A 24,755-nucleotide genomic window follows, 5' to 3' on the forward strand; every position below is an offset into this window, starting at 1 on the left:
ACTAATTAAGAGGCCAGCCGGGACTCAATGGTTTGTGGCAAATACCTGTTTTCTAGGGAAGGTAGTTGTGCAAGCACTCTTGGATGAAAGCAATTACCTTGACCCATTCCAGTTGGGGTTCATGCTTGGTTACAGAACTGGATAAGCCTTGGTCACCCTGAGGGATGAATTTTATCAAATGGATGACAAAGGGAGTGTAACTCCATTTTTCTTACTTAGCTTCTGATACATTGGCCATAGTATCTTCCCGAACCTGTTCTTGATCCATTCCATTCAGGGTTCAGGCCTGGCTATGGAACCGAATAGGCCTCAGTTGCCCTGACGGTCAAGCTTTATCAAGGGAAGGACAAGGGGAGTGTGACCCTGTTATTCTTACTTGGACTCTCAGTGGTTTCCTCTTAAACTGTGAAATGGGTATTGGGATCCACTGTTTCACAGTGGTTCCAGTCTTCTCTCCAGGGTTGGTTTCAGAGCATAGCGCTGGGTGATTGATATCTATTGCCCCTCTGGTAGTTATTTTGTGGGATGCTGCAGGCTACCATGCTGACCCCAACACTATTTAATATCTAGATGAAGCTATTGGTCATAAGGAGATTGAGGGCAAGCTGTCATCAGTACGCTACTGATACCCTCTGTAACATCTGAATTGGGAGAAGGTGTACAAGCCCTGGACTGATGTCTGAAGTTGGTGGTGGGCTGGATGAGGGCGAGTAACCTGACTGAATTGTGGCAAGCCAGAGGTGCTGTGATCGGATCATCCTTGAGTCCATATAATCAGTCAATTGCCTGCTTTGGATGAGGTTATACTCCCCCAAAGGTGCACATTCATAGTCTGAGGATACTCCTGGGCCCATATCTGTCACTAGAGGCCCAAATAATCTTAATGGCTAGTAATGCCTTTTACCAGCAACAATCATTTCTGGATCAATATAGCCTAACCACAGTTGTCTATGTGTTAGTAACCAGGGAAAGGCTGCTATAGACATCTGAAGGGCAGATACATGTTCATTATTAATTTAGTTTGATGCAAGATATGATCAAAACTGGATTACTGGAAGAATATGGGTGGCAAGACAAATAACATGTTACAGTACTATCAAGGCTGTTCAAGATTCAACCTTCTAATTCTGAATTGTTTTAGAGTCCAAAATGATGCATTGTGCATTAGCATTTTGTAGCTCCATCTTGGGATCCAACGGATGGATGATGAGAGGTGAGATTCACATTGATCCTCTATCACTTCATCATAAATCAGGGGATTTATTTGGGGAGGGAGGATCCGTGTTTCAGTGTAGGACATCTCTGACTGCCTCCATAAATTTTCAACCAGTTTTAATCACTCTGAGACTGATAACCATCAAACACTGTTAATTTCCAACAAATTATCTAATCCAGATGGTTGAACAATCTGGATAAACACTGGGCCCAATAGGATCATAAAATAAATAAGCATGAAACGGTTTAAGGTTTCAACTCTCAGCTCACCTAACCTAGGACCTCAGCAAGCTTCCCATCTTTCCAAACAGGAAAATGTAAATATGGTAATATGTAGCACGTGTTTGCAACAGGATTGACTTTCTGCTAGTTTGCATGGTGAAAGCCCACACACATAACTGCCTCAAGGGAGATAAACTTCATTTAGACTAATATGTTAATCATGAACCAGGCCTAGGCTCTTTTACCAACTCTATTACAGCTACTCCAAAAGAATGAACAGAGCAGTAAGGTATATGATTGTGATTCAGTCGATTTTGGTAAATTATTGATACATTTTAAGAAAGATGCAAGATAGTTTTGGAGTGTGGAAAACAATAAAGCAAAATTGAGTCCTGGATTGAGGTTACATTTAAAAGTTGTGCAAGATTCCATTCCACCTCTTTTATTTGGATTTATTTGGATTATATCACTGGATTTCTGCTCCTAAATGCAATGGGTGAACACAGTAATAGAATGATCAAATCATTGGGAATTAGAATACCAATGCTCATCATTATTCCTGAGCAAGTTGAAGTGGAAGAATCAAGTCTATTTACATAAAACAATTTTCTGTTGCTTTCAGTGCACCAGAGTAAGGTTGCAATCCTGTTCACATGTTGGACTGCCCTGTCAAACCAAATTTTGAATTTATTGCAGTTTGTGAACATCTGTCAAGTCCTTTGTGCCCTGACTGTTGTCCTTGGAGGAATCTGGTGTCCTTTTATCTTATGAGATCACATGGCAGTTATTTTGAACAGCTAATGGCTTTCAGATGGTCAAACAGCATCTTAAAAATGCAATTTTCTGCATTGCCATGTTAATAAAAATGCCGTATTTCCCAGACCCCCCCCAAAATGGTGGGGTACTTGGGGTAGGAACAGTCAGATTAATGTCTTCAAGTTCTTAGAAACTGTGGTGTTGACTTTTAAATAGCTTCTGTTGACTTGGAAACAAAGGTAATTGGTAAGAATGGCAGCCAGGGTGGGGGGGGGGGGGTCAAGCGATGCATGTTGACGATTTTTTTTTAAATCATAAAGCAGTCAAACAAAATTATGATGAGCAATTTCTTCCTTCGTCTGAAGAAACTGGTGCAAAGGTGCGTTTCCCACTGAATATAAACAGCAGTCATGGGGGTGACATTGACAGGGGTACAGGGTTAAAGTCATCCTCCCTCCAACATCACAGGCACAATCTAGAGTTCCCATGGCTGTTGTTTATCTGTTTAGTAATTGTTAAGTGCATGAATAATGGCATCTCTAATTTGGCCCTAATTTATGTGTGTGTTTTAAAAAGTGCACTTAAACGGACCGCTTTTATTTTGAATAAAAAATTGCTGTGGAGCCCCAACCCAGACTGTGCTCTGGATCCTCACTGGGGGCCCATGCAGTTTCCTCGCCCAAATCTTTTCTCCTCAAGGGCTGCCCACAATTGATGATTTCCAGCAGGAAACTGACAAAGGGCCCTAATCCTGTCACAAAGACTCTTCACAAGCTCCCGCGCCCCTAACTTTTAAAGGCTACTTTTTCCTTCAAAACAAAAGTGATTACTTCTAGGTGTAAATGAAACTTAATAGAAAAGAAATGGTTACTGTATCATCTCTGGCTGTTTACAAAACTGCAAGTTGTAGCCCAAGTTGTAGCTTCACCTTTAAATAGGTTCATTTTTCTGAAGGATTGCAGCTCTGATATGCCTAGAAATATGTTTATGAAGCATGCACACAAAATGTTTTTATAGGTGTGATTGTCATGCATATGTAGAATTTTCATTCAACAATGCTCAGCTGAAAGTGTGCATAGCAATGTTCCAAAGCTCCTTGCTTACGGAAATGATAAAATAAGAACAATATCATCTTATCAGAATGCTCTTTTTCCTCTTCAGAAATAGCATGATTTAAAGGTGTATGAAACATAATTGGCTTAAACTGAAATGCTGAATTCGATCCATTCTTTCAAACAGGGTAAATGAGAATAACTGAGACATAAGTTTGAGTGTTGCCTAAAACTGAGCATCATTGATTTATTTATTTAACCGTTTATTTGTTTATTTCTGCTGCTGCTGCTATTGTTATTAAAAAAAGTTTAGGAAAATTATTTACACAATTAAAGTAAGAAACAAAGACTACAGCTGACTGATAAAAGGCAACAGTCACACAAAATCTACCTAGTCCAAAAATATTAAAATCCAATACATATATACAGCTAAAAGCCACCAGCCTCCCAGTAAAGTAACAGTTCCAACTGAAGCTAAGTAAAATAAATGTCTCTTTAGGTGCTGTGGGTTAAACCACAGAGCCTAGGACTTGCCGATCAGAAGGTCGGCGGTTCGAATCCCCATGATGTGGTGAGCTCCTGTTGCTCGGTCCCTGCTCCTGCCAACCTAGCAGTTCGAAACCATGTCAAAGTGCAAGTAGATAAATAGGTACCACTCTGGCGGGAAGGTAAATGGCGTTTCCGTGTGCTGCTCTGGTTTGCCAGAAGCGGCTTAGTCATGCTGGCCACATGACCTGGAAGCTGTACGCCGGCTCCCTCAGCCAACAAAGCAAGATGAGTGCCGCAACCCCAGAGTTGGCCACTACTAGGCCTGATGGTCAGGGGTCCCTTTACCTTTTAAAGGCTTATAGTGATGACCCCCAGATAACAGTATGTTTCAGAGGCATGGGGCCGTTGTAGAAAATGCCCTCTCCCGAGTGTCTGCCAATCTAACTGTTTGAGATGGGCTGTTGAGTAGTATCTCTCTTGCTGACCTTAAAGTGTGGTCAGGCTGATATGGGTAAAGGTAGTCTTCAAGCAGCTTGAGTGCAAATTGTTTAAGGTTTTAAAGATTAAACCCAGCATTTTACATTGAGTTTTGAAATGCAGTAGCCTCCAGTGCTGCTGACCATTTATTTAGTATTCAGCTGTGGCTGTATTCAACAGCAGCAGGAATTTCCCAAGCATCTTTAAGGACAGCCCCACATAGAGAGCAGTGCAGTAGTCTAGCCTGAATGTTCCAAGTACGTAGTAATGAAAGAAAGAGCAGAATCCCCCAGATAGGAACACAGTTACTGGCTGCCGCTACCACTTCCACCTGCGTATTCCCAGTTAGTAGCAGCTCCAGGAAGATTCCTACTCAGTGGCAATTGTCATGGGTGGGAATAAAAGACCCCCAGCACCATCTGCCAGGACAGGACAGCTCCTTCAGAAAGAATCAGAACCACTGTAACACCACAAGATAAATGATCCAGAAGGTTGCTATGGTCCATTTAACTTTAGCTGAAAGCTTCTGAGAGCCCCAGAAGAAACAACAGGATTGTACTCTCCCATAGGAGCCAAGTCCTAGAGGCTGGGATCCCTTCTCCACCCCCTAAAATATTTGAGGGGACCAGGACCCCCCAAAATTGATGGACATTTCCATTCAAATGTTTGTATGTGCCACAACATGTGATCGATTAAGCGTGATGGTGCTTACCTGAGCCCCCCACCCCCAATATTTCATTGAAGTTAGGCTCCCCTGCACTCTCTTCATCTATTCCCCAGCATAAATTATCCATCAGAGCAACAAAAGCGATTTCCCTCCCCAAACCAAGCCTGTAGTGAAATTTGTATACAACTGAATAATTTGCATCAGTGCCTAGTGTCAAGGAACAACCACATACTCAGACACTCTCCTCAATAATTGTAAATTTGAGCCAAGCTATAACTATCAGAAACCACTGGATCTAAATTAGGCTTCAAAACAGTGAAGGCGGCCCCATTACTCAAGGAGGCCTTGACCACCTTCAAGGTCCAAACACCCATCCCTGGTGGATTTCACAAGCCAGGATGGACAAGAGACCTGAAAACAGATGGCGGGTCTCAATCCTTGAGGTAGTTTGTCTATGTCCTCAGGCGACACAAGTGGAAAGGTACCCAGAGTACCATGAACAGACATTGCAACAGTCCCATCCATCTCAGACTCTGTCAAAACAATGGCATCCAGCTCATGTCCCACATTCCGTAAAACTGCCCTAGGAAAACGTAACATTTTTATTTGGAAAAAGAAAAGAAAAAAATGGGCCCCATGTACGGTATGTCCTCAGGCAAAGACTGAAGAAGAGGAAGCAACAGTCTCTTAACAATGCATATTGTCCATTTCCTTTTAGACAGGTCAGTAACACAAATGTTTTCCTTGTCCATAAACAGCCTGAATCCCTCTTTCAGCAATTCCTGGTGGTCTCAAACCATCAACAAGCATAAAAACATTTTCCCCAAATATTTGCCTTAACCAGTTTCTTTGCAGTGTGAAGAAATAAACCAGCTCCCCCTTCCATGGCCTGATTCCTTAGAAGAGGTTTCTCCCCCCACCCCCATCCCTTACTGCCCCACAGCCCACCCCCTTACACACATACACATGCAATTAGAGCTATTCTCATGTAACTTTCTTCCTCCTCTCTCTCCCTTGTATAATCTCCATTTCCCTTCGACGTGCGTTATTTGGTTTGGGAATTATGTCTATTTACTCTGAGTGGAAGTTGTACAAAGGTTGTGTTTATGGGAGAAAATTATATCACTGACAAACGCTGATTGGCATGTGGACCTTGCGAGGGAAAACTGCAGAGGGTGTTTTCATCAACTTGGAATAACACAATGATTGTGTTTTCAGCAGAACTAAGTGTTCACATACTCCAGTGCTTTCTGATGGTTGTTTATACAAGGCACAGCTTCCCAGATCTGGGAGAGGGAGAGAGAGCAAACTTAACTGAGACAGGAAGCAAATAGAACATTAACCATAATGCAGAAGCAGGAATTCCCTTTTGGAAGAAAATCTGCTCTCTAATTTCTATAGAAACTGGTGGGATGGTGGAAAATAGCCTCGCAAGTTCGGTTTGCACAATCCTGTAGACCCATTTCTACTGCCAAACATGAGTCAGCGGATTTTATAATCTTGTAGACCCATTTCTACTGCCAAAGAAGAGTCAGCAGATTTTATTATAAGTAAGAATTAGGGCCTCATCTTTAATGTAGCCAAACAAAATATTTAAAAAATATATATCAAAGGGAGAAACCTAAGTCTGTTGCTGTTTAAGGAACCTTTTGGGAGCGGACCGTCTGTAATAATTGTCATCTTCAGTCAATTCACAGGATTGTTGACTTAAGTAAAACCGATGGCCATACACAGTAATGTTTTATCCTGGTGCAAAAGAGTATTAAGTGCAATCCTCAATCCATTTATTCTTGCTATTGCTTTATTCTGGGAAAGTGAATTGAAACACAGAGATCTTTTCAAAAAAAAACAAAACAGAAAGCAGGTGCTTGGATTTAAGTGATTTAGCAGTAGTTGACTTCAATACAGCCAATATCCTTTAAACCTTAGTAGTGAATATATACAGATTTAGGAGAGGTAGGTTGCTTTAGTACAATAGATAAAGGATCTGGGAGTAACCTTACTAGTTTCAGATACTGAGGGGAATTCATAATAATCTCTAGGAATAATAGCAGTTTGGTGTGTTACTGACTGTGAAGGGAATAGGAAGTACAAGCGATTTGCACTTTCTGGTGTCTATTCTTCTATGTAATGTATGAGAAAGAAATCACATTCCCACCCCCACCCCCATGGTAAGATGTGCACACTGTTTCCATGTTCAAAACTTGTGCACCCCTCCAAAGTGGGTTCTTTCTTCCCTGTCATCCAGTAATACCACTTTAAAGTTTGCCTGTGCAGCATCTCTGTCTATGCAATACAGAAATTTTTTATTAGCAAACAGTGATTTAAACAATGCAACAAATTAGATTTCAGGCCACTAATTTATTCTTCCTTTCCCATCCCTTCTCTTTCCCAGCCTTTTAGAAAACCCAGTAACAACATGACATGAAAAGAAAGGGGTCCTGTTTGCTGTTTGCTGTATATAATAGGTTCCTGAGCTGGAAGAGGAGTTGCTTTTAAAAATCAGCAGCTCACACTTAAGTTACTAAGTCAACTTTTTTTTATTGTTTCAGATTTTGTTGTGCAATAGACTCCATCTGTGGTATAGATGTACTTTATGCAGGTTATATTAAATTATATTTTAATAACTCTCCATATTCCCCCCCGCCCCCTTTATCCACTTCAGTTTTTAAAATCTCAGCCCCTTTAACAGAGAAGGAGGGGAGGGCATTTATTAATGCAGCACTTTCTGAATTGTTTTATAATTGGAAACATTTTTGCCAAGCAAAGTCCATGAATAAAACTTACTTCCAAATCAAACTCCTTGTTCCCTGTTATTTTTAACTCTCCAGTCAAATGCTTTTATTAGATTGAAAACTTTCACTGTTCTTTTTTTAAAAAAAATATTGAGCAGTGTAATGTTCTACAATTATAAAACCGTCCCAGTGATTCTGAAGTCTGGCAAAATAATATACTCCCCCCCCCCTTTTCTTTTTTTTTTGCATGGGGGAGGTGCGTGTAGATGTCTGTGTATGTTGCCAATTAGTTTTGCTGTAAATACAGACCTCCATCCATCATCGGTCTCTGGGTGGCTATAAGAGATCTAATTTGTTTCAGATGCCCTGTGCTTTCTGAGCTGTTCACCAACTCTGGTGACCTGCTGAGAAGACCAAAAGCTCTAGAGGGATGACTGACAAGGGAAACACAGAGAGAGAGGGGGGGCAGAAACTCTCTCTGCCTAACGCACAGACATGCCGCCCCCAAGTAAGAAACAGAGGTTTGCTCTCCACCCCTCTCCTTTTCAGAAGCTGGCTGCTTTAAGAAAGGACTTGAAAGGTGTAAGACTCCCATAAGGGAGGCTCTGACATGGTCATGGAAAACTCCTCTCCCGACCTGTTCTCCCACCTCCCTTTCCCCTGGCTTTTTACAAGCCTTGCTTAAAACCTCCAGTTCCCTAGGAATTTTATGAATGCCTAGGAGCAGCCAAAATAAACTCGTAAAGGGGGGGGGGGACGTTTTGAAAAAAAAGGTCACAGACCTGTACAGCAAGTGCTAATCGAGAACTGTTTGAACACAGAGGAAAGCGCAGGGCCGCAATGCGAGCTGGTGGCACACGTATCAGTTGTGCAGCTAAAAATTTTCATTTACAAAAGAGATTCACCTCCTGCCAGGAGGACCTAAATCTACGCATCCCAGCTGGCCTTGCAACACTGGTCCTGAAGCTTCGCCACTGACTTGAACCAAAGCCATGTTTGTTTTTCAGCTTCTCCAGAGTAAGAAGTAGGCCAAAGATTACAGACCCAGAAGCTAAACTCACAGGAAGCTCAGACTCTGGCATGGCCCATAGAAAACCATTCAGGAGAACAATATATCTTTGGATTTCCCAGTAACTAGTAACATACAAGGATAACTCAGCTGCCTTCAAATCTGGTAGTTACTTATGTTATGAAATGACAGTGGTTTTTTATTCTTTAATTCAGAGAAGACACAAAGAAAACCTGCCACACAATTCAATCCATGTTTATTCAGAGGTAATCCCTGTTGAATTCATTGGGGTTTACTACCCAGCAAGGGAGCGATTGCATACCCTCCAACATTTCTCTGATATAAACAGTGTTAAGTTGTGGGCGAACATATCAGACGACACAGCGATTCTTCCAAAGCAGCTCTTTATTTGTAAGCTGGAACAGAACTGAACTGAGGAGCTCAGTCAGCCTGCTTATATAGAGCTCCACTAGAATGCAACAGTAGCCATTTTCTGTAACTAGCCAATCACTGAATGTCACTTTCGATCCTTCATTTGCATGCAAACTATCCAATCACTGAATGTCACTTTTGATCCTTCATTTGCATAACTATCTACATTATCCCCCTGCTGGCCCAGGGTGAGAACTTCAGTACATAACAAACAGGAACGTCCCATTCCATAACAATAATTTTACTATTTATACCCCACCCATCTGACTGGGCTGCCCCAGCCACTCTGGGCAGCTTCCAGCAAATATGAAAACATAATTAAGCATTTAAAAACTTCCCTATACAGGGCTGCCTTCAGATGGCTCAGGGGTCAGATAACTCCATACCCTCCAACATTTCTCCAATGAAAATAGGGGTGTCCTAAGGAAAAGCAGGACATTCTGGGATCAAATTAGAAGCCAGGACGGCTTCTCTAAATCAGGGACCGCCCCTGGAAAATAGGGACACGTGGCAGGTCTGCGATTGAATCATAGGAGCCAACTTCTAGGGGCTGAGCTCCCTTTGCCCCCCATAAAATTTTTGAGGGTCTGGGGCCCCCAAAGTTGATGGGCATTGGCATTCAAATGATGTGTGTGCACCACATTTTGTGATTGATTATGCGGGGCTTACCTGGCCCCCCCCCAAATTTTTTTTATTCAAGTTGGCACTCCTGGAAAGTGTCTTCTAATCTCCCCATCAGCTGAGGGGAGGATGGGAACACACCTTTAAATGCTCCCTCCTCTGCACTTCTCCTTCAAACCTCTGCAGTTGCAGGCATGATCTGAAATTGGACGTCTGCCTTCCAACATTCCAACCATCTCACAGTGGTTTGAAGAAGAAATGCTGCGTAGGGTGAAGGCAGGCTCCCATCCACCCATCAGCAGGTGGGAACTCACCTTTCTGGATCCAAGGAAGCTCCTGATTGTTCCTTTGAAGTCCCACCCTTACCCATGCCGCCCCTGATCAGGTGTGGGGCAAACGGGCATCGTTTCCTGATAAAGGCCTGGTGGGCCACATTTGCAGGGCAGCCCAGAAGCTCCCCACCCTGGCCTAAAGTATATAATTAAATCAAGGTGAATCTCTGAACGTTCTGCATCTGGCACTGTCTGCCACTGGCATGTGGTCCTCAGGATGGGGAAAAAAACATTTCCCAATCTGATCCAGAAGATAATCACCCAACACACATTTATTTATCACAGGAGGAAAAGGAACTAAATTCACAGTTACAGTACTGACTTTGCTGGGGAGTGTTGGCTCTTTTTCAAGACACTTCAGGCTTCAATTTACCTCTGAATACATCAGAGTTTCTCTTTAAACTAATCAGAGGCTGAAGTGAATCTGGGGGTTGTCCTCGCAGAATAAATGATTGCATAAACAGGCCCACTTAAACACATGCCAGAGAGCATTTTTAGAGATGTTAATTTGCCTCCCAAAAGAAGAGGACCACCACCGCTGCATCAACTTGTGTGTCTGCTGCTGAATTGTAAGTGCTGGGAAGCAGGAGATTTTCACAGCATTGACAGCAGGGCTGCATTTATATTTGCATCGCCAATATTTATATCCAGCCTTATATATAATTTCAAAGCAGCTCATGATTTTAGCATTAAAACATTGCAATTATTAAAAAACAGTAAAATGCACAGTGTTTAAAATATTCCAGCACCTGGTTGACAGAGCTAGGCTTAAGATGTGCATTGGAGGAAAGATGCAGAACGAAGTAGATTCCACACCAAACAGATCTCCCTTTGCCGAGGATATCAGCAATTGCTTAAAGATACACACACATCCCCCTTTGCTTTGACATGGCAAGGGGAAGGTCTGTTTTTCAGGACGAAGCCGGGAGATGGACAACACAATCCATCTTTAATCCATATCAAATCAACACTCTGAAGGGCTTCACAAGTAGGGATGGGGTAGAAATCTGATTCAGCTCACATTTAAAGGCAAGTCTTGTCAAATTCTTTCTGAAACAATACGCAAGCCAAAACACAGCTGTTCAAATTTCACACTTATCTGAATTTTGCAGTGCACTTCTCCGGCCAATCAATGTTTACATTAATGCACATATTAGGTGAAAATGCATCAAAACATGTATATTAGTGAAAATAATATACAAATAATCTGGGGAAATTACTGGCAAAAATGTGTACATTTGTCCAAACTGAAGGTAAAGGTAAAGGTAAAGGAACCCCTGACCATTAGGTCCAGTCGTGGCCGACTCTGGGGTTGCGGCGCTCATCTCACTTTATTGGCCGAGGGAGCCGGCATACAGCTTCAGGGTCACTAAGCTGCTTCTGGCGAACCAGAGCAGCACACGGAAATGCCGTTTACCTTCCTGCTGGAGCGGTACCTATTTATCTACTTGCACTTTGACGTGCTTTCGAACTGCTAGGTTGGCAGGAGCTGGGACAGAGCAATGGGAGCTCACCGCTTCGCGGGGATTTGAACCGCCGACCTTCTGATCGGCAAGTCCTAGGCTCACAGCGCCACCCGCGTCCCTCAAACTGAATGTAAAAATGTGTTTATTAGGAGAAATTTGCAGTACAATACCTATGACTTTTTTTTTTAATGCAAATTGCTGGAGAAATGTGGAGAACTGAATTTAAGATTGGGAAAATGAGACAGTGAGAGAACCAAAATGGACAGCTCCGTCCATCCCTATGCAAGGGAAGGGAAGGTAAAGGACCCCTGGGCGGTAAAGTCCAGTCAAAGGCGACTATGGGGTTGCAGCGCTCATCTCGCTTTCAGGCCAAGGGAGCTGGCGTTTGTTCACAGACAGTTTTCCAGGTCCACGGGTCCTCTTAGCACACGGAGGACTGTGACGAGTGCCAAAGCGCACGGAAATGCTGTTTACCTTCCTGCTAGAGCAGTACCTATTTATCTACTTGCACTGGCATGCTTTCAAACTGCTAGGTTGGCAGGAGCTGGGACAGAGCAACGGGAGGCTTACTACACCCTGTTAAGCGCCTTTCCTTTGCTCACACCCAGCACATGCACTGAGTCAGAACTGTCTCAGAAGTTAGTAACCTCAGACACCCACACAGCCCATACCCCTCCAGAGTGCCCCACTGCCAAGGCCTGGAGCTTCCCAGCATTGTTCCTCCTTGCTGTCACAGCTTCCTCAACTGCCTCCCCCAGCATGTAAGCGATATCAAGAGTGACAAGAGGGAACAGTTTCCCCCCACTTGCTCTGCCCTCTGGGTGCTTTTGAAAGCTGGGCTCAGAGAGAGAGGACTAGTGAATGAGCAGCAGTGAGATTGGTGGTGAGGAAGAGGTGGAGCACCTCCGTGATAGGCTAGCCACATTGCCCCAAGAGAAAATTTGCATCAGTCCCACTCTCTAATAACTGGCTCAGATTCAGACTGCACACTTTCTATAGGGGTGGGTGTGCTTTCTCCAGTACACTGCCCCTGTATACAGCATACGTGACATTGTGAACCCGTCTTTAAATGCTTCTTGGAAATGATTCCCACATGGTGCTTTCTAATCTCCTGGGTAATGTCTGAAGCACTAATGCTTTCCTACTGGAAAGCATTGCATCGGACGCCGCCCTCCGCTTCAGTTCCAAGCTACCTCTAGCAGATTAGCATTCATCGTGGGAGGAAAGGCAAAAAAATTACGATCCTCTACCACAATACTGCATGCCTAGTTTTCATCATGTTTGGGAGGGAAGGGCATTCTCTCCAGCCCATATGGGGAGCTTATGACAAATGAGCATCCTGTAGTGTGGGGCATTTCGCAAGGGGGAGCAGAGGCCAAGCGATTTATAGCAGTCACATAAGTAGCCCCTTCTCTTCCACACATTATTCTGTCAACATTATATTTTTGTTGGAAAAACATCTACGGTAGTTATAATCTCTTTACTGAAAAGAAATCTACTGCAGGTGCTTCAGAGTTCATCCGCGGGATATGAGAAGTTTGAACGTCCCCAAGAAAGGGAAATTTATGTCAGTAATGACTAATTGATGTGCTTGGCTGCAAATCCCCAAATGTAGGGTTGCCGGGTGTGTTTTCCACTTCTTCTCGCTACTCCTAGTCCTACTAATATATTAATATAATATAATATAATATAATATAATATAATATAATATAATATAATATAATAATAATATACAGATGTAATAAAAGAATCAACATCAAGTGTTTATGTTCTTTGTGGGTTTCTGATGGAGATTCTTACTTTTCATTGCAACATATTTATGTTTTCACAGACTTTCTTTTGCCTTCCTTTTAATCTATGTAAGCAGTCAGTGAGCTGAATGGACTGGGGCAAAAGGTAGTTTGAAAATAAAGCCTGAAATTAATTGAAAAACCTGAAACTACTTCTTCCTGATTGCAAGCGACAGCCATGCTTTCTGCATTCATGTGGAACTGAATGTAACAGGTACGTCAGAGTCCTAAGTATATAATAAATGCTGTCAGAAGTAATCAAATGACATCTAGTGTCTCATTCCTTTATGACCACTTTCAACACATTTATAAGGGCTGTACTACACCCTACGTTAAATGTGTGATAGGATTAATGTGTTTCGTGTGTGTGTGCGCGCGCACACACGCTTAAATTGTCATCTGTCACATGGCAAAAAGCAACTGTCAGGAAAGGGTGATTTTTGTCCAGACCTGAGCATGGTGGGGAAAATATTAAACATCCTCACTATGATTCCAGGCCCGGATCCTAATTCCTCCCAGTTGCTTATTTTTTAAAGAATTTTTTTTAGGGACGTTAAAGGCGATGGTGCATGCTTCATTACAGTGGTCCACAGGTTGCAGATACAGCAATGACTATAAATTCAACAGACTTTGAATTGAATCTGAGCTTGGTAAATGATTAATTCATCAGTCTCATCCTCCACTTTTTCTTTTGCATAACAGGAATACTTCCGCTACTGTGGCTATTAACTACAAATTCAATCCATGCATTGGTTAGACTGATCCATTAAGACTGCAACCCTATACGGGTGTAGGATACCTGGAAGTTATTCTTATTGAACACAGTGAGACTTACTTCTAATAGACACACATAGGTTGTGCTGTTAAATGACGTGTATAGTGCAATTCTGTACATGCCTAAGACAGAAGTCCCATTGACTCCAATGCAGCAAACTCCTGAGCAAATGATTTTGGGGTTGTATTTTGGAGAACATCCCATGAAAACAAATTAAGAACCCTGCATTGGAAATGCAGTGAGTACTAGGGGGTGTGAGCACAGCTTATGTGAAGTTGTAGGTAAGAGCTTCCAAACTCCTTGTGGCCATGTTGGAGTCCAGAGTAAAGCTGGGTTCTTTTCTCTCCATAGTTTTTCATGATATATGAATGCAGCCGATTTGGGGGGTTCCCCTCACTCCCCATTCAGCAGAGATGATCTGCGGGGGGGGGGGTGTGTGCACCCTTCCTTGGCATGGGGGCAAATGCATTTGCGACTGGAAGTGTTAAGCTCTTTAGAATAACCTCACTTCACTCTTTCAAATGAATGTGGCCCTCCTTACCAAATGGCTTCCAATAAGCTTATATCCAGGTTTCATAACAAATAAATCAAGAGAATACTCCCCCTGGTAATTTAATGGCCAGACAAGACAGCAACAAGGGAATCACTGTAAATTACAAGGGGGAGGGGGGGAAGAGTGATTCGGAACACAAGGTCTCCATATGTCTCCATACACGTCTACACGGACTCCTGCGTGTAATTTATAGATACCCCAGTGGAACAAGGGACCTGTCTCTGAAGATGAACACATGCTGCAAAGGTTACGGAATGGGTGGCTCCCTGTTTCCTCGTGTAGTCCTTTTCTCACGGTCTTCTGGGAAATGACTTGTTTCCAGAAAAGAATCAATTATCATTTACAAGGCCTACTGCTACTGAACCTTGCAATATTAATCCTCATTCGCCATCTACAAAGTGATTTTGTTCCAGCCTTTGGGAGCTTTGAGGGGGCTACAGTTTTAGACATTGCAGTGTGCAGTTCTGGAAGCTATTTTCTCAAGAGGTTGCAGGTTCAGCCGGACTGGGACTGAGAATGAGAATGATGGCATCGGCATCTAGTGACTACTGATACTCAGATGCAATACCCCCCTCTTCCAAAATATTGTTTAATTGGGAAAAAAAGTTATTTTCATGTTCCAGTTTTACATTTTCTTGCAAGGTCTTAGTATTTTCTTATCAGTAAAAAACAAACACACAAACACAAAAACAGAACTTCATCTGACTCATCACCTTTTAAAGAATTAACCCGATGTCCTAGCACAGCATTTGCCAACCAGGTGCCCTCCATATGTTTTGGACTACAATTCCCATCAGCTCTAGGTTGGCCAAAGCTGTCATAACATGCTATTTTGTGTAGCTTTCATACACATTTACCACCCTGTCAATATCCAGTCAGTGTCCCGATTTAAGCTGTTGGCCAGAGCTATCTCAACCGTGGATGCAGAGCAGAGGATCTTCCATCGCAATATGTTTGTATTTTATTGAGTGTGTTCCATCTTTTATATTTTATTATTGCAAATTGCTTTGGCACACCTCTGGATTAGTGAAGAATGCATAGATATAATTAATTGACATTCAAAGCCCTGCTAGTCAGAGAGGAAGGTGGGAGAAGGACGGCAGCTGTTATTGTTTGCTCTTCCAACTCCAGGGTGGCTCAGCAGAGGGGCACAGATCTGGCCCTTCCCAGAGGGAAGGAGCATCTTTAGATCCAGGGCTGGCTTGGTTCCCGCCTGCCCCTTTAAAGCCATGTTTCTATGTCCTATGCCTGCTACCACCATAGGAAGCATTCCTAGTGATGATTTCTCAATTATTTCCTCCTTCAGTGAGGTACAGCTCAAAAGTGTCGAAAATAAGGATTGCCACTGTCTATTTACCATGACTATAAACACATATTTATAATTGCTTGGTTTAATTTACCTTTCTTGCATTTAGGCCATTTCTGGCACTCCGGTACTCTGGTTCAGTTCTTATCTTGCATTTGCATTTAGATTTGCATATCAGTCACAAACAATATGTTACAGTTATTCAGAACTGTTTAATTGCTTCATAGCAGGTAACTAATTAGGAGGGTTTGTAATTAGCATAAAGCCTACTCTTTGTTAAAGTTCTACTAAATTATCACTCTGAAAGCTTGATTAGTATTTGACCATATCTGTACGGTATGTTGTTTAAGTCTTTTTAACTCGTCAAACACCCAGCCTAGATATATGATCAACAGCCATCCGGAAGCACATTCCCTGTCCGATTGGGTACTAGTCTTTTGTTACTTATGCTGTTCCAGCCTGTGTTCAACATCATGGATCTACTTGACTGGAAATGTGTGATGGTGAGCCACCACTCATCCAACCTCTAGTGGGTTGCATCGCTGCCTCTTACCAGGAGAGGGAGGCAGTGGAGAGGTCATTGCAATGCACATGTACCAGTAGAGCCAATCTAGTGCTCCTTCCAGTGTGTTTGCACCATTCTAACCTTATCACCTTCTCTTCTCTCCTCCTTTACCTCCTAGTAAGCTGCTGCTTCTTCTTCTTCTTCTTCTTCTTCTTCTTCTTCTTCTTCGATCACTCGTAGCCGAGTAAGATTGTCTTCCATAAACACGGTTTTAACAGTGAGTCCATAAGTGACTGTGGAGGCCAATTCTGGATCCATGCGTCCATCCACAGTGGGGACAAAGGTTTCTGGGCAGGAATCGATCGTGGTGAGGGTTTGCCAAGTGTGCCTTCCTCTTAGTGTGCTTTTCCCTCTCGTCCTGAGTTTGAGCATCTTGAAAACCCATGACACCTTTGGTAAAGGCTGTTCTCCAGTTGGAGTGCTCTCAGGCCCGTGTTTCTCAGTTGTCAGTGTTTATACTACATTTCTTTAGATTTGCCTTGAGAGAGTCTTTGAACTTCTTTTGCTGACCACCAGCATTACACTTTCCATTTTTAAGTTCCTAGTAAGCAACAGCAACATGATTAACCAGAAGTCAGGTAGCTCACCACCACACTATCTGCAGCTCTGTCCTCCATAAAGATAGTCATAGAAGCATAGAATTGTAGGAAGGGACCGTGAGGGTCATCGAGTCCAGCTCCCTGCAAAGGAGGAATCTTTTGGCTTGAACCCACCACCCTGAGATTAAGAGTCTCATGCTTTACTAGATGAACAATTATATTGTCCAGCACTCGGGATAAAAGGGACTAATTCCTATTTCACTTCCCTCAAATAGATAAATTAGCATGGTATTTCATGAGTGGTGGCTCAGGGTCAAATTATAGGAAGCTTCATATAATTTGATGAGGAAAGAGCCTAAGCCCAAATAGGTCTGTGGGTCCATACAGTCCAATATCCCCCCTGGTTTCCAGGGAAGGGGGTAACACCAGGCAAAAATTCAATAAGTCTTCTGAAGAGCTTGATGCACCTTGCTGGGCTACAGTGAGATGGTATGGAATCTAGAGAAGGATGAAGGTGGAAGCTGGCTGCCACTGCTTGCCTCCTCCAGGAGGAACTATCTGCCTATTCTCAAGTCTTACATAAGAACTAGACTTTGACTCTCCTTGCAAGATAGTCCCTTTTGCCTGAACAGCTTGCCATATCTGCTTTTTGAGTCAGCCATCTTGGTTGCTGGAAAGGTCATCTGGCCTTTTACAAAGGTGCCTGAACCAAGGCTTTAAAACCAGATTTGAAAGCCTGCTCTTATTTTAAAAGGTCCAGCAGTACTGAGAATAAGACTTATGGAACTATGGAATGGAATATCTATTTGGTTCAGGCACTACAAAACAGTTGCAGAGATGATAAGGAATGCAATCAGGAGTTTGGACAGGCATGGTAGAAGCACAGTTAGAGGATATCAAAATGAACAAGTAGTGGGTGTCCCCACCACCACACACAAAAAAAGACCACTGGGGTATGGAAAGTATGAATGAGGAGGAGGACTCCATGTTTGGGATGAATTGAGAAGGCACCACAAAAGACAAATTCACTTTCATTTTTAATAAACTGCTTTGCCAACTTCTCAGATCATCAAGTCACCAATAACATGTGGACTTTGCAATGAAGATCCTGAGGAAATTACAGTGCTGATCAATTCTACCTTGATGATACCCCAGTAAAACCTTAAGAAAATATTCTTTTCTGCCAAGATGTATAAAAATAATCTACATTCTAAATCTGAGAGGAATGTCTAATTACTAAGTGTACCAACATGCCTTACCCTCTAGATGAAATACTATATCAAATCCCAGACCCTTAAATGAAAATATCTCATCAGATAGCATCAGATTTTTTATTACTGCAGATGATACAATTTTGTAGAGAATTTTGCTTTCACATTGTTACCATCCTTGCTATTTACCCAATATAGCAAAAGAAATGAAGCAGGAAAATGTAGTGCCTGTCTTTTTTCAAAGAACAGGTATAGGAAGACATATCTTGAATATTTTGCCCAAGAGTTACATAGTAATAGGGTTACATTTTCATATTGCAGTATGTATACCTAACTAATGCAGTGCAGAGCAAACTACAATTTTGAAGATGTGTGTTTCAAAGGTGTCCACTTTCTAGACTAGAAAGAGTCAGTTATTAGGGCTTCCAAATGCAAATCATCTCATGGTCCACACATCCCAAATGTGCTAAGGGAAGCATGGCCTAATCATTACTTTCCTGCCAACCCCTCTGACACTATCAGCTTTGGATAAGTAAGCTCTATAAAGTTCAGTGGAGGCTGATCTATTAGGGTATTTGTTGATCTGTTGCCCTTTTGGTCAAGCAGTCTCAGTGGGATACCAATGGTGAAGTTCAAAGAGGTTCTAGTTCCTATTCTGCACAAGCACTGCTAGTCCAACTACTTTGCTGGTCCAGCATCTAATGGTTTCTCCTCCATTCATGATGCATAATCATGAGTAAGGGCATCACAGGCATTCTTTCAAGCCTGAAATGAGCTTCCTTGAGACGTGTAAAGGTAAAGGGACCCCTGACCATTAGGTCCAGTCGTGGATAACTCTGGGGTTGCAGCGAGATGTGTAGTCCTTTGGCATACTGCTCTGGAAACCCCAATGCACTGCAGGTTAATGGAAAAGGAGGAAGAAGGAGAGACAGAAAATTTATTCCACGTTTCTCATCAGCGAGCACACCATCTGGACTTAAGTCAAAGGGAGTGGTTGGCCCTACTCATTCGCCAAGCCTCCCAAGGAATGAATTGACTTCTGTCCATTTTCCCCCCGCTCAATTGCACGTGATTTGGGGAGGGGGCACAGGAAGACTGGGTGATAATGCCCATCCTAACCATTAATGCCAGATTGAGCTCTCATCAAATGCAAGACAGAAATGCACATAACAGTGCAAAACAAGTCAGTGGAGGACAGTTCCTTTTAGGTCAAGTGGCCCTGAGAGGCTGATACAGGGAAGACACGCTCACCCCCATCACTTCTGAAATGATGCTTCAAGGTGTTCATCAACATGCCTTGCATCAACACTGCAGATTTTATCTGGATTTTGTTCATTTTTTCATATCAGCTTATTTTTAAAAATCTGTTGATTTTATTGCTATTTTCTTAGGAATATCTTATTATATGGCATGAAAACTGTTCAGAGGTGTTTTTTTTAAATATAAAAAGTGGTATATAAATCTTGTAAAATAAATAAATAAACAAATATCATTTGCCTTAATGCAAGTGTGGTATATCTAATCGTTAATGTAGGACCAAAGTCAAACTGTCACCCAAGGGACAGTGGGTAACTGCAGTGAACAGTGAGGTTTTTTTAAAAAAGAAGAAGAAGAAGAAATTCAACACCCACATCCCCACAGCCAGTGCTTGTTTGGGTCAAAAGGCTATACAGTGGTACCCCGCAAGACGAACGCCTCGCGAGACGAAAAACTCGCAAAACGAAAGGTTTTTTCGTTTTCGAGTTGCCTCGCAAGACGAATTTCCCTATGGGCTTGCTTCGCAAAACGAAGCTTGCCCCGGGGACAGCGGGTCTTCTCTTTTGAAGCAAGGGGCGGCGGGGAGATCGCTTCTCCCCACCGCCCCTTGCTTCAAAAGAGGTCTGCCCCCGGACCTCTTTTGAAGCAAGGGGCTGCGGGGAGATCGCTTCTCCCGGTGCTCCGAAGCGGGGTGGGGGGGGCGGGAACACCTGCCCCAGCCGCCGGGCTTCGTAGCGCTGCTGCGAAGCCGGGCGGGGGGCGGGAACACCTGCCCCAGCCACCCCGCTTCGGAACGCTGCTCCGAAGCGGGGTGTGGGGGGCGGGAACACCTGCCCCAGCCGCCGGGCTTCGTAGCGCTGCTGCGAAGCCGGGCGGGGGGCGGGAACACCTGCCCCAGCCACCCCACTTCGGAACGCTGCTCCGAAGCGGGGTGGGGGGGCGGGAACACCTGCCCCAGCCACCGGGCTTCGTAGCGCTGCTGCGAAGCCGGGCGGGGGGCGGGAACACCTGCCCCAGCCACCCCGCTTCGGAACGCTGCTCCGAAGCGGGGTGGGGGGGGCGGGAACACTTGCCCCAGCCGCCGGGCTTCGTAGCGCTGCTGCGAAGCTGGGCGGGGGGCGGGAACACCTGCCCCAGCCACCCCGCTTCGGAACGCTGCTCCGAAGCGGGGTGGGGGGGCGGGAACACCTGCCCCAGCCGCCGGGCTTCGTAGCGCTGCTGCGAAGCCGGGTGGGGGGCGGGAACACCTGCCCCAGCCGCCGGGCTTCGTAGCGCTGCTGCGAAACCGGGGGGGGGGGGCGGGAACACCTTCTGAAGGCGGGCGGGGGGCGAAAGTCTTTGTCCCCCCTGCCTGCCTTCCCAGGGGCTTTTAAATCGCCCCGGACAGCGGAGAAGTCCTCCGCTGTCCCGGGGCGATTTTAAAATGCCGCCCGCCAGCATTTTAAGATCGCCCGGACAGCGGAGAAGTCCTCCGCTGTCCCAGGGTTTTTTAAAATGCTGGGGGTGGGAAGAAAAGCCCTTGTCCCCCCCCCCAGCCTTCAGAAGAAGTCCGGGGACAGTCTGTCCCCGGACCTGGTCTGAAGGCGGTTTCCCTAGGAACGCATTAATTGATTTTCAATGCATTCCTATGGGAAACCGTGCATCGCAAGACAAAAAAACCGCAAGACGAAGAGACTTGCGGAAGGAATTAATTTCGTCTTGCGAGGCACCACTGTAGTAAGGAATCCAACTTCATCCCATATAGGAAACCTACTAATCCCACCCTGCAAGGGATTGGGAAGATTCATAGGTACTCATTTAACTGAATTGGCAATGGAATATGGAACATCCAAACCCAGGGTCCAAGGCCAATTATATTGGCAATGCAACTTCCTGCTTCTTATCTCTTCTCACCACAGGTAAGCTCACCTCCATCCACAAACAAAGTAGAAGGGAGAGGAAGGGTGGGGGGTTACATAGTTGCGTCATTCAAATTTTTGCAGTAAAAGGCATGCATATGCATTTAGAGCAGATGAAGACAAAGGTCTGAGCCAATCAAAGAGAGAGAATTCATTGCACAATTTGTAGTTTATGTTTAAGCACTTACTCATTCTTCTCTGAGGACAGAGTGGGCTATGTGTCCACGCGTATGCCTTAGGTATGAAGCCAGCTGCAACTGGAGATACATTACAGAAACCACAACAGGAAATGTTCATTTTCTCAACCCTTATAAACCTTTCAGTACCAATTACCTTTGACTTGAAAGAAAATTGCATTAATCTCCAATTAATTTTCACAGAGAGATATTACATATCAGACCCGGTCACACTGCCAGTACTCCCCCCTCCCCCCGCAAATATTCCTCAAGTCAGTCCTTCACCTTGAAGAGCTTTCACATTTTCATGACTCTTTGTTCTGTAAAGATGATCCTTTGCTCTTTTGTATTTCTCTTGCATCAGGAAATGGCCGTCTCTGGATAGGAAGGAAGAGTGCAGGATGAATTTCATCACAGGAGAGCTTTCCCCTGATAAGCCACTAAAGCAAAATTGAGTTGGAGACTAACATAAACCACAGATTAAACTTCTGATCTGAGCCATGAATAGCAATTAAGATTTTTCTATCCCTTAACATATCCCAGTGATCACTATTAGTAGACAAGCTTCCCTATACAGATTGCCCGCCCGCCCGTATCTGTTTCTCCTGCAATCTGAAGATGAAGGGGAACAGTGTGTGCATTCTACATCAAATTCCCTTCTGACATATGTTGCGCTGTGCACCAGAATCCTTGGCAGAGCACGCAGATGGGAAAAATTCATAAATATATCAGCAAACAAGTCAATGTTTCCTGTAGATATAAAATTTGATAAACACGACTGTGATGAGCAGTAGTGGATAGTGGGTTTGGATGGCTACCCTCACCTGCCAGTCATATTGCTGTTGCTTACTGGGAGGTAGATGGGAGGGGTGAGGTTGGTAAGGTATAACTGCACCAATGGGACTGATCATGCTGCTGCCTCCCCACTTTTACCTCCTGGTAAGAAGCAGCAATGCAACCAATCAGAAGTCAAGTCAGGACCACCATCCCACCATGCCACCTGCAAATTGTGACAAGTGTACTGATGAAACGGTGCTATGATGGGGCCATAAGAATATCCAACACTCAATATTTGTTAAAATTTTACACACTTGCAGGACAAGTGTTGATTTATGCCATTTCCCCCAGCATCACTGAACTTTATGAGCCACTACATCGTATTGCGTATTTAGGAATCCACATAAAACCAATACAGATACAGACATTACATTATATTATTTACATGTCTACAGTTTACAGTTTAAGAAAAGCGATGTTCGCCTGTCAAAGGTAGAGGCAGTTCTATAACAAAATAGCCAGCAATCCTTCATATTGGAGTTCTTTCCACAAGAGTTTTTTGAGCTCTTTAAACAACTTAGGGCTCAACTCATATATTTAACATTCATATCAATGGGGAGAAAATACTGGTTGCTATACTGGCCCCAGTTCAAGGTGTTAACAGCCCTAAATGACTTTGGCCCCAAATAGCCAAAAGATTGCTTCCTCTGCAGAACCTTCCAAGTGTTAAAATTGGTAGGCAGGGCCCTCTTGGTAGTTCCAGCACCCTCAGAAATTCAGAAGGGCTGGTGGCCCAGTGCAGTCATTCTTTGTGACAGCCCCCATTTTGTGGGATTCCCTCCCCACTGGCAGTTTCACGCTACAGTTTTAGGCAAGATAAACCTCTTTATCTTGGCCTTTGACATATTGGGTGTGTTTGTGTTTTAGGCCCCACCCTATTCCTTTGACTGTGATTTGTTTCAACAGTTTTTAGTCTGAATTTTAAATTGTAACTTGCCTTGCCCCAGGTCCTGCTGCTGAAGGGGGAGGAAAGGGGAGGAGTTTTGAACTGTGGGGAAACCCACAGATTCAAATTTCTTTTAGAACTAGTGAACACCCTACTATAAGAACGTTCATAGTACAGAGATTTTAGCTTTCTGCCCCTGCCTGGTCTTCCCTGCTCCTGGGCCTCTGTGTTTGTCTAAGGGCTAAGGAAAGAGGAACATAACCTTCTGTCCATTGCCTGGTCTCAGAACTCAAAGCCAAGAAGATGTTTTAGGTTACAGTTTATGGATATACCTAATTAAATGCCATGTATGTTGCCTAGATTATCAAAACACAAAGGCAAATTCATAATATTTGACAGAACTGCCATTTGGTTTGCATTAGAAGTGAACTGACTAAGGATTTTTGAGTCCACAATCATGTCTATTTTAAATAATAATAATAATAATAACAACAGATAAGTATTATTATTATTTAAACACATCAAATATTAAAAGCATAACATTCTATCCATATATTTTAAAAATAGATGTTAATACCAGATCTCTCTTTCTGTCTCTCTCTGTGTGTGTTTGTGTGTAGTCGTAGTAAATAAAGAGCAACATATATATATATATTTGAAATATTTGATTTCAGAACTTTGGTTTTTGGGGTTTTTGGGTTTTTAAAAAATAAATATTAGCTTTCTTGACAGCATTGTTTGCTTTGCCCCAGGGGACCAGCTTTGCTTTCTGAAACATGACAACATGTCTCATGACCTCAAAACTGGATTAATTATTAGTCTAAGTAGGTTGTAGGTACATTGTGGACTTGCTGTGGTAAGATTTTCCTGTCGTGTAATTTTCAGGGAGTGTGCCTTCTTCCCAGAAGACTGTACCTAGTGCCAACTCCAACTTCTGGGGTGCGTTGAGGCAAAATGTTTTTGATGGAACCCACTTTCTGAATGTATCCATTTCCTCCTCCAAGATGGGCAGAGTTCGCTGCTCCCTTTGCTCCAAGGAGAAGGAACAGTAGGGTCAGGACTGTTCCAGCAATTGGCAGTGGGGCAAATGACAGATGCCCAGTGACATCAACTCCTGATGCTGGCACTGAGTACACCTATGCTGCTTTCAGTGCTGCTAAATCTTCCTTTGTTTAAGTCTAACAATAGACACAGTTGCCTCTCATTATCTCAAAATGGATGGGCAGTGGGGAATCAAATGCTGCACAGGAGATGACAGGCATTGCCTATGAGTAGTGTTTGCAGGACAAGTAAAGGTGCCCCCTTCCTGGGGTCTTTTCCCATGTGGCATATAGGTCAGAGTAGTGCCCCAGAGTATGATTCAATATAAGCATTGAATGAAACTTCCCAAAGGGTCATAATTCCTTGCTGCATGACCTGAGAATGTCTCAGACAATTGTTTCATTGATTAGCCTGGTTCATTCCATTGCTTTGGTAATTTTATTGATCA

General features: G+C 43.5%; 1 long non-coding RNA gene across 1 annotated transcript in view; it reads left to right on the forward strand.

Moving 5' to 3' along the window:
* The window catches only part of LOC114599029 (uncharacterized), a 96,135-nt gene that overhangs the window by 16,420 nt on the left and 54,960 nt on the right, over positions 1-24,755 (forward strand). The window contains exon 2 of the long non-coding RNA XR_003707228.2: positions 13,305-13,477. This is a non-coding gene — a long non-coding RNA (uncharacterized LOC114599029). The remainder of the gene's footprint in view (positions 1-13,304; positions 13,478-24,755) is intronic.

The sequence above is a fragment of the Podarcis muralis genome, chromosome 5 (assembly GCF_964188315.1).
Source record: "Podarcis muralis chromosome 5, rPodMur119.hap1.1, whole genome shotgun sequence".
Lineage (NCBI taxonomy): Eukaryota > Metazoa > Chordata > Lepidosauria > Squamata > Lacertidae > Podarcis > Podarcis muralis.